We start from the raw sequence: 13,259 nt of genomic DNA, 5'->3' as shown, positions 1-13,259 counted from the left end.
AGCCTCTTGACCTTGAGGACAATATGTTGAAATTCCTATTCTATCAATGTAGCATTCGATTTCTTACAAAGGCTACATTTCTTTTGGCATGTACCAGTACTAATTTAAAGCTTCCTGAATAATGTTCTGGATTTAACTCACTTTGCGGCAGCCTGTATGCTCTTCCTTCAAAAGTCTCTAATCCATAGAGTTCCATGCTTACTGCTTTGTTTCCACTCTTGCAGGCCAAGGATGGATGTAAGAATCAGCACATCTGTTGCATACAGGTGCTAGCAGTGGCGGCGTGCAGTGCGAGTGCTGCATTGGGGTGGAGGGGTAGAGTGGGGGGTAGTGGAGTTGGACATACAACGACCACGAGTAAAGTAAGTAAATAAATAAATACATGGAACTATTTACCTAGTGCTCGCTGCATTGCCGAGTTGGCGATGCAGCGAGCGCTAGGGAAATAGTTTTATTTATTTATCTACTTTACTCGTGGACGTGGTATATTTGACTCCACTACCCCCTACCCTGCCCCTCCCCCTCCCCACCACCCCGCAGCACTCCCACTGCGAGCCACCACTGGGTACTAGTGTGATCACGCCTCAGGCATGTCATGATTAGTGAATTCTTTTTAGCCTCTGAATACTTCACTAGAGCACTGAATATTGAAGCAGTGTTCCTGTTTTGGTGACCAATTGTTGCCCTCAGAAATAGGAAGAAACAAGGAGGAATGAAGATATTTCTCCCCGTTACTTCTCCCCTGGGAAGGTGTACAATTTTGGGACATTCTCAGGTTTACAAGTTCTTGTAAATCAGGGGATGCATAAACATCCACGCAACACCCATTGAACGCTTTCCCAGGGCAGAGTAATGTAGCGCAGTGCACTGGCGTAACGAAAAGTTAGGGGGCCTCCCCGCACGGTACTTAGAGGGGCCCCCAACTGGGCACAATCAGGAGCACTCCGGCCACAGAGCAGTGCCAAGGGGGCCCCTTGGAGCTTGAGGACCCCCGCACCGCGGGGACTGCGTGGGCCTGTGTTATACCCCTGGCACAGTGGTTTGTACTGCGTTGCAGTACTCCAGCTTGTTTAACCTACTCAGAGCCACGCAAAGTGGCTTTGTGTGGTTTAAAAAATCTGACTTAGCGATATGTGTGGTGTGGACGTGATGCAACTCTCTCATAAATAGGCCCTTTAGTTCTTTGATATTAGACAAGCTGCAGAAACACCTTTTACATCTGCCTAGGACAATATGGCTGTTTCTTAATGGACTACTAATGGCATGCTGGTTAAATGCCACTAAGCCGCCTGCTGCCAGATAGCCCGTTTCCAGAAAGGTCATGATGAAAAGGAAGGAAGACATTTTAAACCCCCTTCGATGAACACAAGTAACTTTAGAGTGATCTTATTACTTTGAAAATTGCTTTTTAAAATAGGTACATCATAATTTTCTAAAGAATAGGCATTATTCCTCCATCAACATAGAGCACCATGCACAGGATGCACCGCATAAAGGTTTGTTAAATCATATTGTTTGTATTCTTGACGGAGTGCTTCTTAATGGCAGCTATTCCTGCTCACTTACTTTGGAATGTTACTGCAAAGATGTACTTACCTTTCTCTGAGTACAATGCATGCACAAAAAATTCCTTAAAGACATTGGATTTTTTCTTACAACTTAACAATTCTGCAAGAAACATACCTGTGCCTGAATAAGTAAAACAAGATAAACGAATGAATGAGTATACAACTCACACTTCAAAAATGATAGGTATCTTGGCAGTGGATGAGACTAATCTGCACCAACCGAGGGGCTGAGTTGCTAAAGAAATAATTTCTAAACACAACTGTAGATTTGCAACAATGCTGTTGACATAAAGGTATAGAGCCAAATCGACTGACTTCAACAATGTACTCAATTCCCAACTTTTCCAAGTAAACAAAAAAAATAAATTCTGCTATAACTTTTGGGACACTCCTGATTGTGGGGGCATTGCGTGGAATGTAGGCCCAATCCACCATAGAAAAGTGGAAAAACAAACTGAACTGTTTGTTTATTTTCTTCTACTACTCCATGGAAATTGTCTTTCACTCTCCTTAATCAAATCAATGGGAGGAGCTTAGACAGGCTCATCTCAAACTAAGTTGCTGTCAGAAGATGATGAAAGCAGTGCTTATCTGCTGCTATGTGAGATTTGTCTATAGGATTAAGCACTCTCACTGCCTTCACTAGCTTTCAATGACTACAATGGGGAAAGATGTGATGTTGCAATGGCAGACAGGCAGAGGTTCTAGTCGTAGCCTACTGGTCATGTTGAGGTTTGGGATTATACACAGACATGCTGTGGTGCATTTCAGTTCTCTTAGTGTTTTTTAATACTCACTGATGCCTTTCGTGTAGACTCCAGAGACTGCTTGGTCCCAGTATTCTTGTGTCTCTAATGTGTACTTGTGTTTCCTATGTGGGGCATCTAGCTTCTCAAGGGCCTGTCTCACACGTGTGCATGCATATCCATGTTCTTGCTGCTTCTTTAGGACCGCATAATCAATAAGTGGAAACATGAGAGAGGTATGATGTGGGTCACCATATGTGTGTGGGGAGACACCTGCTGAAAAACATGAGACTTTATAGATATTTAAATACAGAAAAGGTGTTGTCCTCACTTCCCTAGTAACTGTAGAGAACCCCTGCTCAAAGCAATAGAAAAGCTTGACCTTGGTGGTAATAGAAATGGATACTCATGTTTTTTGGCATTACTCTCTGTGTTGGGTGAAACTATCAGCTTGTGTAAGTTGTTTCTGTGCACCACTTTTCTCCACTCTACTCCACTCCACTCTACACCAGTCCACTGCACTCTACTTTATGCCAATCCACTCTGTGCCACTTCACTGCATGCCACTAGACTCCACTTTGCGCCACTCTGCACCACTCCACTATACACCACTCCACTCTGGATATTGTGTTATTTTCCTAATTAATTCAACTTATCCTCATCTAGGTTTGCAATTTACACATTATAATAGAATATCTTTTCATGTAAAAATAAAGTAGTGTTTCCGTTCCTTACCTGTAATCACATTACTACAATAGTGCTTCCTCATCCCAGTTCTTGTGTTATGAGGCATGTTCATAATCTGGAGATTGTGATCAGGCTGCCTACCTAAATTGAAAATTATAAGCTTTTCTTCCAACAGGTGTACACCTACAAAGGACCACATCTACCCGGAAACCTCCTGAGTTGACTAGCAAAGCAGCCCAACAGATTGCCTCGCATCAGGCGAGTATGGAACTTTATTACCCCCTGCTAACCTCGAGGGTTCACTCCCCCCTTAATCTCCCTGTTATCATGGAATATTACTGGCTTATCCTCTAAAACTCCATTCTCCGACTGGTCAAACTATATTGAGGGGCAGGACTTTATTGCCTTTCAGGAGACATGGTCTGTGAACATGATTTATTGTCCAGAATATCTAACTTTTGGTAAGGCGGCGATTGCAAATAGCAAGTGGAGACCTAGTGGGGGATTGATAACATGGGTTAGGCAACAGACATTGTTTCAAATAGAAGAGCTACCAATAGATAGCCCAGACATCCTTGCCATTAAGGTTAGCTCAGGGGGTGAGTTAGATTTTATATAACTTAATGTGTATGCGAGAGGGATTGCATGTCCTGTGATTGCAGGCAATCTAAACTACACATTTGAGCACCTGGGTCCTGATGACCATAGTCTTAGTATGGAGGAAGATTCGAACTGGGGGATACCATCTCTGTCGCTGCCGCCCATTAATAAATGGACAGAGGTGGCGTTACAGTTAAAAAGTTTATCTCTGGGGAGGGGGCTCAGGGCCGTTAATGGTAGATCTCGTTCAGATATGGAAGGTGCCAACACTTTCAACAATGGATTAAGAAGTAGCAAAATAGACTACTTTCTTATTAGCTTGGAGCTTTGGCCAAGACGTGTGGACATGCTGGTCCAGCAAAGACCAGAGAGTGACCATGACCCCTTATTACTAATCTTGATAAGGAAGGGACTGGATCCCCCGAGTGCTCGCATGGAAACAGCTATAGGAGATGTAATCATGCTGCAAGACCGGCGACGGCTGAAATGGGCTGTGGTGTTAGAAGCTGAAAGTACCCTAAGCCAGATTAAGTTAACCATTGAAGAAACATTAGTATTACTTTCCTCCATAGATACCCATGATGAGTCCATTTTAGGTCTCATGAAGGTACACAAGGACCTTTTTGCAAAATTGAAGACCTTATTTACTAAAAATAGGAGAGCACCGAGGAATACAATAAAAAAAATCAGCCAAATGGTATGATGATGCATGTGGGACTGCATTTAGACACCTCTCCCAAGCAATCAAGATGGGAGTCACACAAGAGGTCAAAAGTGCAAGGGTAAATTATAAAAAAGCCCAATTCAGGGCCAAGAAGAACTTTGACGAAAGCAGATGGAAAGAATTAACTAATTCTGGCAATGGTAAGAATTGGACAAAATTCTGGCAATTAGTCAGCAGAGAAGCAGGGCTGATACCAGTTAATAATGTGCCAGCCGAACTCTGGGTTGCGCATTATCAAGCAAAATTTGCCACACCGCCAAGTACTCTAACTGAATATCCTGAGTTTACTTCTGAGGTTGTTTTAACATTTCATACAGGGGAAATAGAAAGAGTTCTGGACGGTGTCCCATCAGGAAGGGCTCCTGGACCGGATTGCATCCCGGCTGATATAACTAAACTAGATAGGAAGATCTGGATCAAATATATCTACATCATCGTAAATGCATTGGCTAGTGGTGCCCCAATAGCCGATACATGGCGTGGGGCTGAAATTATGCCAACATACAAAAAAGCGGATCGGGCCAGTCCAAGCAACTATAGGCCTATAAGCCTAATCGATACCCTGCAAAAAATCATGATTAGATGGCTAGACTGGTGTTAGGTAGAGTCAACGAATGGGTAATCGATCAGGACGTGTTATCTACCTACCAAGCGGGTTTTTTGGACCGCATGTCAGCAACATTGACCACGTTTTTAGGTTTATGATGATTTATTGGAGCACAGTGATCCTAGCAGGGGGGACTCTATATGCAGCATTTGTTGATTTAAAATCAACATTTGATTTAGTGCCCCGCCATAAGCTATGGGACTCTTTAAAGGAGGCTGGGTTGCCAACAGAGCTCCTAAGTTTTATTATCAAGTTACATGAGGCCAACTACGCCCAGATCAGGGCGAACCAACAGATCGCTTCCCAGTTAATAGGGGAGTGCGCAAGGGTGTGTTCTTGCACCTACCCTTTTCTCCCTGTTTATAAATAAGGTTATCTTATACTACACCAATTTTCCAACTGATGCTCCAGCTCTTGCCGGATCAAGGGTTCCTCTTTTAATATTCACAGACGACACTCTAACTCTGTCCAAACTCAATCTGGTCGGCAAGGGGCCCTTGACAGATTTACTGATTTCTGCAATGACCATGGACTTGTAGTCAACATTGATAAGACCAAGTTCATGGTGTTGCACAAACATAAATCTGTAAAAGGCAGAGTAGTAATGAATAGTATACCGCTGGAACAAACAGATACCTTTACATACCTGGGAGTAACTATGGGTAGGAGGATGAACTGGAATTCCCAGATAGATCTCTTAGTTCTAAGGCACAATCCATTAGCAGGAGCCCTACTAAAAGAATATTGACTTTCATACTATAAACCGGTGGGGCCGGCACTAACGATTTATAATGGGAAAATCAGAGCATCTATGATCTATGGAGCGGAGCTCTGGGGATTCGAAAACGTATCCCCATTAGTCCTTGAACAAACCAAGTTCCTGAGATCTGTACCCGCCCTGCCCCAATCAACCCCTATTAGGCCTCTACTGTTAGATCTAGGATGTATTTCATTTGATGAGGCTGCGGGATATAGACCCTTAGCCTACTGGAGGAGGCTTTGGACGACCCCAGAGCTAACATCCTATGCTAATGCAGTAATGCACATTAGAAAAGCTGATCTGTCTTCAAAGATAAACTGGTTGCAAAAGATTAAGGGCACTTTGTCTGACATGGGGCTGAGCCACCTGTGGGAAGACCCTATAGGGAATCCATTTCCCAATAAAAAGGAGTATAAAGCACTATACTGGGACATGATCAGTAGGAAGACCATGTCAAGGGTGAGTAGCAGCTCTCTAACTGGTATTTTTATGGAGCATAAGCTCGTAATGAGAGCGGAAGCCTACTGGAACTTTATCACGAGACCTGGTGATAGGAAATTATATCACCAATTTAGAGTGGGCACCCTTCCGTTAAGATCCTTTAAGGCAAAGTGGAATACCACTTTAGATACCAACTGCCCTACATGCCCAACCTTGGTAGAGTCAATAGCCCATGTACTGTTCGTGTGCCCAGCATATAAGCGTCCGCGTCACAGGTAGCTTAATCCAGTGTGCTCTAATCTTGGCACCAGACTATGCAAAAAAAAATTGCACATTTTGATAACAAACACCCGCGAAGATATAGTTATTGCCATGGCAAAATTCCTTAGCTGGACCTGGGCGCTGCGAAGAATGAATTTGGAGGCTGCGTCAGTAATCCAACCTTCTACCTAATTATGTGTATTCGGCCAAGAGGACTGCCTTCAGTTTAGAATTCTAGGAAAATGTTTTTTATGGAATTTCTCTTAAATTATTACATTTTATAATTTTATGGCTAGGACATTAATTGTCAGGTAACCGTTAGGAAATTTCGATAAAGATGTTATTAAATTTTGTCATGAATTGTTGATTTTAGGGCATGACAAGGAAATACACCACTTTATTTTATAATTAATATTCTATTTGTTAACTAAATGGTGTATGTTTTCATATTCATTTTCTGTTTTTTGCTTTCATTGGTTTTTATGACACTTTTATCTCTGTACTGTGTCTTTTATGATTGAAATTATCGAATAAAGACTAACTGGACTGACTAGCAAAGCAGCCCAACAGATTGCAAACGAAGACGGGAAGACAGTATAGAGGGCAGGAAGGACATAAGGACTTGAGTGAGGAAGCAGAATTGGAATAATAAGATCACCGGTAAGCAAACCAAAGCATTTCTTCCTAAACACTTCATCATTACAGTCCTTATAATGTGAGAATATTTAAAAGTAGGCAGGTCTGGCATTGATTGTCCACCAAGGTAGCCAGCCAGAGTGGGTAACATCCAGACACAGAGGAGAAAAGGATCACATCTAGAAGGTTACCAAAGCTCCAAGTGTCCACGCCAAAGAAAGCCAGTAAGCTCTAGACATGAGACAATGAGAGCCAAGGAAGGTAAATGCGTCATGACTAACCCACAGCCAGTGATGCAGAAAAGAGGCAAACACAACCAAAAGACTCCCCTACATAGCAGGCACTTCTGAGCTCAAGGAAAATCAATATCCTTTGGAAGGCTATGTCACCACCCTGTGGGTGGTAGAGAGACAGAAATAGTGGCACCAAACAAAAGGTTTGAGACAAAAATGGGAGTCAAACACTCCCAAAGTAAATCCAACACCATGCATCCTTGAATTCACAAATTAAAGGCCACAAACAGGCACTTAGCCATACTCAAAAAGGCACAAGAGCACGTTGGCCGAAACAAGTTACCGACTGCGAGAGAAAGGGAAACCCATAGGTAACGTCAATCTGAGCTACCTGAAAAAACTAAACCATTCCTAGATACATCAGACTTTAAAATGACAGTACAGGCATTAGTTATCTCTAGTATTGAATACGGATGGTCAGCCCTCTCTGGCCTACCCAAGATCTCAACGGCTTTCCTAAAAGTCTCTCTCAACACAGCCGCAAGACTCTTAACATCTCACTGCACCTGAAGGTGCTGAACTGGCTACCTTAAGAATCAAGAATCCATCTCAAACTGGCCTCTATCACACACAAAGCATTACACTCTAAATCTCCTGCGTATCTTGCTCAGAAAATCGTGGTATCTGGAGGAGGCAGGCAATCCCAGTGTGCCAGGGATTTTGTGCTGAAACCACCCCTCTTCTGGAAGAAGAAAACATACAATAGAGCTTTCTCTGGGGCAGCACCTAGAATCTGGAACTCACTGCCTGTAACATCAGAAGAATACCATCTTTGGCAAGATTTGAAAAGGAAGCTAAGACTTTCCTAATGGGCAAATTCCTTCCATAAACACTCTCTGAGCATATAGAGCTCAGTGGCCTAGCAATTTGCTATTGCTCTCTACTTGTACTCTACCCGTGTAAGCTGGTCTTGATTTCCCAGATGTAACCTACGCGATTGATATATCACGGTCGTTACTTATCATTTTGCCTCATGCTTACTTCACTGTCACTTTAATGGACTGAGGCTTGTGTTGTTGCAGTCTTTCCCTGCTCCTGCTAACATTTGTTTTATTCTCCCCCAAGTGTCCTCATGATTGCCTATTCCTACTCTGTGTAAATAGCTTGTTATCTCTGCAACAATGTTCTCATGTTTCACCTGCTCTAAATCTTGAAAATAACTTATCACTGTAAAGCACTCTGATAACCTAGGGGCCACGTTCGTGCTCCATAAAACACTAAATAAATAAATAAGAGGGGTAGGAAACAATACTGAGAAACATCTGACCAGTGACCACAAGCTCAAAATCTAACAGGTTGCCAGAGGAGCATACTCATAGGAAGCCAAGGGGCATATTATCAAGGGGGTTTATCTCCGCTTTTTTGGCTTTATAAGCCAAGAAAGCGGAGATAAAATGATCTCCCTATTACCTAGCTGTCGCTAACACCAGTTAGCGACAGCTAGTAGGAGATAGCAACCATCTTGGGCCCTACTTTGCATGTCAGAGAAATTTATCACTAATGACATGCAAAGTGGGCGTGCGAAGATGTTAGCGACTGGAGACAGTCGCTAACATCACTATCTCCTTTCACCAACTTTTGGAGATATTCGCGCTAAGCGCGAATATCTCCAAAAGCTAACACCTGCCCTGAGCAGTTCCTAGCCATGTTATCCAATGGGAGGAGGATAACATGGCTAAGAGCATTAGCTCGGTAATGCCTGAATATCGCGGACTTTTCAGCGATACTCATGCATTGCGGCCGATTTTTATCGCATTTGCGATAAACCTTGGTAATACCAAGGTTTATCTGCGAAAAAAATCGCCGCAGGTCGGGGATACATTTTTGTCTCTAACCAAGCAATAGCGATAATTATCGCTATTGCTTGGTAATATGCCCCCAAGAGGCTTAAAGAACCATAACAAAGAAGGCAGAGGCGGCATCCTGGAATGAAAATCAAACCCTTTCACAGGATCAACAAAATGTTGGGTTGGGGTGGGGTCCCCAAACACCCAATACCTAAATAAAATGGGGGCAAGGCCTAAAAGCAGAACCAACCCCCCAACAGTGAGGGAAGGAGCCAACCCTAATCAGAACCCCCAGGGGAAACCATAGAGCAACCCACAGATACCAACCCCAAAAAGAATTAAGGGAGACCCCAACAAAAGCCAATAAATGCACTGTGCTGTACAAGAACACAAGTGTTCAGCTCCTAGCGGGATATATCAAATCAAAAATACCAGGGAACAAATCTCCTCCTCCTCGCTTCGTGAATTTAGCAAGAAGCAGAGACCTGACTTCTTCAATTAACCAGTTACTATAGGCAGGGTTAGGCGCACACACTGGCTCAACATCAGGATACCCTCACGGGTGATAGTATTCTTTCCAAATACACATAATATAACATAACACACACTACCCTGAGAAAAGGGGGGCAGAAGGAACAAACAAGAAGGATTCACTTTCACATAAACATTGCCTCACATGACTGTGGATCTTACATGTACAGCCTTGCTCCACGTATTGTTGTTGTTTTTACCATCAATGTATTATCATCATCCATCCATTCTTCTTTCCCACCCATTTAATGCTTGGATCTTACATGTACAGCTTTGCTCCACTTATTTTTGTCGTTTTTACCTTCAATGTATTTTCATCATCCATCAAACCCAATCGGTACGGTGTTGCACCTTACCTGACTTTCCCTTCTAACCATTGATTGTTCTCCGCTGCCACCCTTTTGGTCCTGATTATCCTTAAATGTTTGATTTGTCCCTTGCTTTTGATGCTATACTTAGGTTCCTGCTTATTTTTATTGTTTGTACGCCTATACACTTCTTTACTGTAAAGCGCTCTGATACCTGCAAGGGTCTTGTTCGCGCTCTATAAAACTTTCAAATAAACAGTGAGTGGGGCTCTACTCACAAACATCTCAAAAATAAACACCTGTCCACCACTAGTGGAGTAGGATCCAGTGGTCCAAATTAAAAGAAAGCTCAGCTCGTGGGGCAGTCAAAAGACTAAAATGAGCTTAAATCAAAAATAGGCAATAAACAGGAGATTTCAACTGACCAGAGCTCGCAGCAAAAAGATCAGTTGTAACAGGCATTTTTGGACAGCATTTATAATTATTTCCCTCAATACAAGTCTATGGAGCATAAACACATGATAGTAACTTGTTACTTCAGGGAGACAGGGTTAACGAGCAACTGAAAGAATGTTCTCATGGAGAAATATGCTAGGCGTCCTTGAAGATACAAATGCATGAACACACTGCTGAGTTAATAAATTTCCAAAAATTAACCTGATGGTTGATACCATTGAAAACAAGCCTATGCTTTACTACTAGAAGTAGTATTTGTGCAAATGTACTACCTCGAAAAAAATGGCTTCCATGCCTACTAGATCAATAAAACTTAGCATGCATATTAAAGCTAACGAACACTTTAGATCATCAAAAAATTGACATCAACATTTGGTTATAAAACATATCAGTGCATGTTGTGATATACATATTCAGGAGAACATTAACAATAAAGCAATAGGAATATAGGAATACATGATTGTGTTTTACACTAAGAAAACAGACTTATACTCCAAACTAAGCAGAGATCGAGTGACGGCGTAGTTCGCAAAGTAGCGCTACGCGTAGCCACGCAAAGTGCACTTCACACTACGCGAGCTACGCGAACTGCGTAGTGCACTGTGCAAAATGCTGTTCGCACTGATTGCACAGTGCGGGATGCTTGTCTGCACTGTGTAATCAGTGCAAACCGCATCTTGCACAGTGCAAGCGGTCGTTTTCTGCCACTCGAGTAGATTTCTACTCGAGCGGCAGCTTTCTCATCATGGACTGGTAGTTTCTCATTGCGAGCGGTCGCAACCATAAGCAGCCACTCGCAATGAGAAACCTGACCTCCCCCCGTTGAGAATCTCGCTGGGAGTTTTTTTTTCCACGCTCGTGATCGGCAACCTGATGTTGCTGATCGCGAACGAGGAAAAAGTCTCGCCGGGATGTCATTTTGCTCACTTGCGGTCGCCAACTTGACGTTGAGGACTGCGAGCAAGCAAAAAATGACAGCTACGCGTGTTTGCACTGTGCTACGTGCAATTTGCGTAGTGCAAATTAGCGCAAACTTCGCAAACTACGGGAGCATAGCGTAGTACTTTGCCCAGGGTTAGGTATGATAAACATAGGACCCACACCAAGCCCAATGGGGAGACAGGAATACACACCGCCATGGGCCAGCAAGAGAGAGCACACATTCCACATGTCCCAAGCTTATCAGGGAGCACAGATGGAAGCCCAGCACTGGCCCACTCCTCAGAACAAAGGGGCCACTCACCTGCCCAACAGTGAAGGGAACATAGCAGCCGGAAGTCCAGCAGACAGCACCTGGCACCTCAGTAAAGAGGCAGTAACTATTCAATGTATTTATTCAATAATTTATTATAGCGCTCTATCCAACGTGCTTCACAATATTCCAAAGTGCCACACAAATAAAAAAAATACAAAGCAGTAATCAAGGGACAGTACTGCTTCATGAGGACACACAGTGTTCCATCAGTATTGTTTTTAAAGATGGCAAATGAGGCATCTGATCTTACAGAAAGAGGCGGTGCATTCTATTGATTGGGTGTTAATGGTGGGAAGAAAATAAAACTATGCACGATGAATGAAGGGGGTATAGCAGGAACATACATGGAGGGAGAGTGCAATGAACGAGAGGTAATATAAAGAGAAGCAAAAGAACACAAGCAAGTAAGGTGGAACCAGTGAGTGTAGACAAATAAAAGCAACAGACAAAAATCGAATTGTGCTAAAAAAACAGAAAGGTAGACAGCGAAGTTGAATACAATAATGAGAAATGCGGGTGTGAGACTGGAGAGAAAAAAGGAGACAATGAAGGGATTTTGAATAGCTTCCACCAACTCGGTTAAATATTTAGGGCCCGATTCACAGAACTAACGTAAAACAAAATCCTAAACTTGCTACCATTTTGGTATTCACAGAAGGCACTTACTCATTTCGGTATTCACAGAAGTTAAGACTCCTAACTTTAGGACTCCTAAATTGAGAAACATCCTAACTTTAAGACTTTCGGTATTCACAGAACACATTTAGGAGTCCTAAAGTTAGGACTCCTAACTTGTGTGAATACCGAAATGAGTAAGTGCCTTCTGTGAATCCCAAAATGAGTAAGTGCCTTCTGTGAATACCAAAATGGTAGTAAGTTTAGGATTTTGTCTTAAGTTAGTTCTGTGAATCGGGCCCCTAGAACGGTCAACATAAACTGAAGAACAATAGTTAAGAAATGAGAGAGAACCAAAGTTTGTATGTTCAACTTTTCAGCTGAGATTGGCAGAAAAGGTTAGATTTCAGGAACAGTGTAAAGATGAATCTAGCAAGATTTATTGACAGCAAACCTCTGTAGAGTAAACTTAAGATATGAACTGGAGAAAGAGACTCGATTCCCAGCGGAGGAGAGGATATAATTAATAGATGATGAGGTAGGTGAAGAATAAATTGAAAATAAATATATTTCTGTTTTTTTTTGGATTACATTTGAGGAAATGAATAGTCATCCGAGATTCTACAGCAGAGAGACAGGTGGAAAGAAGTTAATGCAAGGTTATACAGAAGAGTAGATATGTGAAATAAAGCAAAATGATAAATAATTGAATAAGATGGTTGTGTATAAAGAAACGAATTAAGGGCCTAGAAGAAAGCCTTAAGGAACCACAAAGTGATTAGGCAAGGAATCAGATAATGTGCCCTTCCATGCTACAGAAAAAGAACATACAGTGAGATACAAGGAAACCAGTTGTTATCAGAATAGGAAAGGAGAACCAGAGGAGAGAATAATAGAGTTATGTACCATGTTGAATGCCGCGGAAAGGTTGTGCATAATTAGATAAGAAGAGAGGTTGTAATGTCAGAAATGAATAAGAGAATT

The sequence above is a fragment of the Lissotriton helveticus genome, chromosome 2_2 (assembly GCF_964261635.1).
Source record: "Lissotriton helveticus chromosome 2_2, aLisHel1.1, whole genome shotgun sequence".
Lineage (NCBI taxonomy): Eukaryota > Metazoa > Chordata > Amphibia > Caudata > Salamandridae > Lissotriton > Lissotriton helveticus.
This window is presented reverse-complemented; position numbering follows the sequence as displayed.